Source organism: Mytilus galloprovincialis, chromosome 10 (assembly GCF_965363235.1).
Source record: "Mytilus galloprovincialis chromosome 10, xbMytGall1.hap1.1, whole genome shotgun sequence".
Taxonomy (NCBI): domain Eukaryota; kingdom Metazoa; phylum Mollusca; class Bivalvia; order Mytilida; family Mytilidae; genus Mytilus; species Mytilus galloprovincialis.
Window position 1 is genome coordinate 91,357,865 of NC_134847.1, and position 5,500 is coordinate 91,363,364.

Consider the following 5,500-nt stretch of genomic DNA (forward strand, 5'->3'; position numbering starts at 1 on the left):
TGAAGGTACGCGGTCGGCCTGCTAGCTAGCCGTCTACCACGGGTAAAGGTACGTGGACGGCCTGCTAGCGGGCTACCACGGGTAAAAGTAAGCGGACGGCCTGCTAGCGGGCTACCGCGGGTCTCGACGGCGGGGAAGGTACGCGGTCGGCCTGCTAGCGGGCTACCGCGGGTAAAGGTACGCGGTCGGCCTGCTAGCGGGCTACCGCGGGTAAAGGTACGCGGACGGCCTGCTAGCGGGCTACCACGGGTAAAAGTACGCGGTCGGCCTGCTAGCGGGCTACCACGGGTAAAGGTACGTGGACGGCCTGCTAGCGGGCTACCACGGGTAAAGGTAAGCTGGCGGCCTGCTAGCGGGCTACCGCGGGTCTCGACGGCGGGGAAGGTACGCGGTCGGCCTGCTAGCGGGGCTACCACGGGTAAAGGTAAGCTGGCGGCCTGCTAGCGGGCTACCGCGGGTCTCGACGGCGGGGAAGGTACGCGGTCGGCTGCTAGCGGGCTATCACGGGTAAAGGTACGTGGACGGCCTGCTAGCGGGCTACCACGGGTAAAGGTACGTGGACGGCCTGCTAGCGGGCTAGCGCGGGTCTCGACGGCGGGGAAGGTACGCGATCGGCCTGCTAGCGGGCTACCACGGGTAAAGGTACGTGGACGGCCTGCTAGCGGGCTAGCGCGGGTCTCGACGGCGGGGAAGGTACGCGATCGGCCTGCTAGCGGGCTATCACGGGTAAAGGTACGTGGACGGCCTGCTAGCGGGCTAGCGCGGGTCTCGACGGCGGGGAAGGTACGCGATCGGCCTGCTAGCGGGCTATCACGGGTAAAGGTACGTGGACGGCCTGCTAGCGGGCTAGCGCGGGTCTCGACGGCGGGGAAGGTACGCGATCGGCCTGCTAGCGGGCTACCACGGGTAAAGGTACGTGGACGGCCTGCTAGCGGGCTAGCGCGGGTCTCGACGGCGGGGAAGGTACGCGATCGGCCTGCTAGCGGGCTACCACGGGTAAAGGTACGTGGACGGCCTGCTAGCGGGCTACCGCGGGTCTCGACGGCGGGGAAGGTACGCGGTCGGCCTGCTAGCGGGCTATCACGGGTAAAGGTACGTGGACGGCCTGCTAGCGGGCTAGCGCGGGTCTCGACGGCGGGGAAGGTACGCGATCGGCCTGCTAGCGGGCTACCACGGGTAAAGGTACGTGGACGGCCTGCTAGCGGGCTAGCGCGGGTCTCGACGGCGGGGAAGGTACGCGATCGGCCTGCTAGCGGGCTACCACGGGTAAAGGTACGTGGACGGCCTGCTAGCGGGCTACCGCGGGTCTCGACGGCGGGGAAGGTACGCGGTCGGCCTGCTAGCGGGCTATCACGGGTAAAGGTACGTGGACGGCCTGCTAGCGGGCTACCACGGGTAAAGGTACGTGGACGGCCTGCTAGCGGGCTAGCGCGGGTCTCGACGGCGGGAAGGTACGCGATCGGCCTGCTAGCGGCTACCACGGGTAAAGGTACGTGGACGGCCTGCTAGCGGGCTAGCGCGGGTCTCGACGGCGGGGAAGGTACGCGATCGGCCTGCTAGCGGGCTACCACGGGTAAAGGTACGTGGACGGCCTGCTAGCGGGCTAGCGCGGGTCTCGACGGCCGGGAAGGTACGTGGTCGGCCTGCTAGCGGGCTACCACGGGTAAAGGTACGTGGACGGCCTGCTAGCGGGCTACCACGGGTAAAAGTAAGCGGACGGCCTGCTTGCGGGCTCGACGGCGGGGAAGGGTACGCGGTCGGCCTGCTAGCGGGTCTACCGCGGGTAAAAGGTACGTGGACGGCCTGCTAGCGGGCTACCACGGGTAAAGGTAAGCTGGCGGCCTGCTAGCGGACTACCGCGGGTCTCGACGGCGGGGAAGGTACGCGGTCGGCCTGCTAGCGGGCTACCACGGGTGAAGGGTACTCGGACGGCCTTGCTAGCGGGCTACCGCGGGTCTCGACGGCCGGGAAGGTACGTGGTCGGCCTGCTAGCGGGCTACCGCGGGTAAAGGTACGTGGACGGCCTGCTAGCGGGCTACCACGGGTAAAAGTAAGCGGACGGCTGGCTACCACGGGTCTCGACCGCGGGGAAAGGTACGTGGTCGACCCGCTAGCGGGCTACCGCGGGTAAAAGGTACTCGGACGGCCTGCTAGCGGGCTACCACGGCTCTCGACGACAGGGAAGGTACGTGGTCGACCTGCTAGCGGACTACCACGGGTAAAAGGTACGTGGTCGACCTGCTAGCGGACTACCACGGGTAAAAGGTACGTGGTCGGCCTGCTAGCGGGCTACCACGGGTAAAAGGTACGTGGTCGGCCCGCTAGCGGGCTACCACGGGGAAAGGTACGTGGCAGGCCGACCACGTACCTTTACCCGCGGTCGAGACCCGAGGGTAGCCCGCTAGCAGGCTTACCACGTACCTCTCCCCGCGGTACCCCGCTAGCAGGCCGACCACGTTACCTTTACCCACTCTTTCAAACCGGCTTGCGACGGTCTGAGGCGTGGTTTAACCGGCAAATTATTTTAATATATAGGCTTACGTGCTTTAATATAACTGCAAGGCGCTTGACATGGCACTGTGGCGTTTACTCCGGCACAAAGGCCCTTCGAATGGCAGGGAGGACCTTCGAATGGAGACCAAGTGGCCACAGAGAGGTATTGTGCCCATTATAAGGGCCACCGTGCCGTTATAAGCTCCAGAGACAAGCCGTACAGCTTGTCTCTGGGACCTTATATGGTCCGCGTTGGAGCATATATGGTCCGGGCTGGACCATATATGAACCAAACCTCTCTCTGACGCGACTTGGTGGACCATCGAAGGTCCAACGGATCTCTCTCTCTGTGGACCATATAAGGTGCACGGTGGGCCTTAAATGGTCCAGCGGGACTCTAGCGGGTCTCGATAACTACTTAGGGTTAGGGTTAGGGTTAGGGTTAGGGTTAGGGTTAGGGTTAGGGTTAGGGTTAGGGTTAGGGTTAGGGTTAGGGTTAGGGTTAGGGCTAGGGTTAGGGTTAGGGCTAGGGTTAGGGTTAGGGCTACGGTTAGGGTTAGGGTTAGGGTTAGGGTTAGGGTTAGGGTTAGGGTTAGGGTTAGGGTTAGGGTTAGGGCTAGGGTTAGGGTTAGGGCTAGGGTTAGGGTTAGGGCTACGGTTAGGGTTAGGGTTAGGGTTAGGGTTAGGGTTAGGGTTAGGGTTAGGGTTAGGGTTAGGGTTAGGGTTAGGGTTAGGGTTAGGGTTACGGCTAGGCTTAGGGCTAGGCTTAGCACCCACTGTAACCCTAGCTTATGTCCTGAGACAACCCTAGTTCAAACCTTCGCGAAGGTGTCGGACGCAAGCACACGGCCGATCAAGAGGGTGTACGATGCCTGCCTTCGTTACCTGAAATTTTATCGTATCATGGAGCGACCTGCTGTAATATTCTTACGTGCGGCTTCCCGATGACAAAAAATTGTTAAGACATACTTTTTGACTGGGGTATAGTTGGCCGGCCTTCGATGGTCGAGACACTTACGTTCGGCTTCCCGATGAAAAAATTCCCAAGGGTCAACATTTTTTACCGACGATAAAGTGGGCCGAGAGACCCGCGGTACTCCGCCCGCATCTAACGTGCGACACCTCGATGAAAATTTCACCCTCGTAAAAATTTTTTACCGAGGGTATAGTTTGCCGGCCTCGATGGTCGAGAGACCCGCGGTAGCCCGGCCGCGTCTAACGTGCGACACCTCGATGAAAATTTCACCCTCGTAAAATTTTTTTACCGAGGGTATAGTTTGCCGGCCTCGATGGTCGAGAGACCCGCGGTAGCCCGGCCGCGTCTAACGTGCGACACCTCGATGAAAATTTCACCCTCGTAAAAAAATTTTACCGAGGGTATAGTTTGCCGGCCTCGATGGTCGAGAGACCCGCGGTAGCCCGTCCGCGTCTAACGTGCGACACCTCGATGAAAATTTCACCCTCGTAAAAAAATTTTACCGAGGGTATAGTTTGCCGGCCTCGATGGTCGAGAGACCCGCGGTAGCCCGTCCGCGTCTAACGTGCGACACCTCGATGAAAATTTCACCCTCGTAAAAAATTTTTACCGAGGGTATAGTTTGCCGGCCTCGATGGTCGAGAGACCCGCGGTAGCCCGTCCGCGTCTAACGTGCGACACCTCGATGAAAATTTCACCCTCGTAAAAAATTTTTACCGAGGGTATAGTTTGCCGGCCTCGATGGTCGAGAGACCCGCGGTAGCCCGTCCGCGTCTAACGTGCGACACCTCGATGAAAATTTCACCCTCGTAAAAAATTTTTACCGAGGGTATAGTTTGCCGGCCTCGATGGTCGAGAGACCCGCGGTAGCCCGTCCGCGTCTAACGTGCGACACCTCGATGAAAATTTCACCCTCGTAAAAAATTTTTACCGAGGGTATAGTTTGCCGGCCTCGATGGTCGAGAGACCCGCGGTAGCCCGTCCGCGTCTAACGTGCGACACCTCGATGAAAATTTCACCCTCGTAAAAAATTTTTACCGAGGGTATAGTTTGCCGGCCTCGATGGTCGAGAGACCCGCGGTAGCCCGTCCGCGTCTAACGTGCGACACCTCGATGAAAATTTCACCCTCGTAAAAATTTTTTACCGAGGGTATAGTTTGCCGGCCTCGATGGTCGAGAGACCCGCGGTAGCCCGTCCGCGTCTAACGTGCGACACCTCGATGAAAATTTCACCCTCGTAAAAATTTTTTACCGAGGGTATAGTTTGCCGGCCTCGATGGTCGAGAGACCCGCGGTAGCCCGTCCGCGTCTAACGTGCGACACCTCGATGAAAATTTCACCCTCGTAAAAAATTTTTACCGAGGGTATAGTTTGCCGGCCTCGATGGTCGAGAGACCCGCGGTAGCCCGTCCGCGTCTAACGTGCGACACCTCGATGAAAATTTCACCCTCGTAAAAAATTTTTACCGAGGGTATAGTTTGCCGGCCTCGATGGTCGAGAGACCCGCGGTAGCCCGTCCGCGTCTAACGTGCGACACCTCGATGAAAATTTCACCCTCGTAAAAAATTTTTACCGAGGGTATAGTTTGCCGGCCTCGATGGTCGAGAGACCCGCGGTAGCCCGTCCGCGTCTAACGTGCGACACCTCGATGAAAATTTCACCCTCGTAAAAAATTTTTTACCGAGGGTATAGTTTGCCGGCCTCGATGGTCGAGAGACCCGCGGTAGCCCGTCCGCGTCTAACGTGCGACACCTCGATGAAAATTTCACCCTCGTAAAAAATTTTTACCGAGGGTATAGTTTGCCGGCCTCGATGGTCGAGAGACCCGCGGTAGCCCGTCCGCGTCTAACGTGCGACACCTCGATGAAAATTTCACCCTCGTAAAAATTTTTTACCGAGGGTATAGTTTGCCGGCCTCGATGGTCGAGAGACCCGCGGTAGCCCGTCCGCGTCTAACGTGCGACACCTCGATGAAAATTTCACCCTCGTAAAATTTTTTACCGAGGGTATACGCTCTAACGTGCGACACCT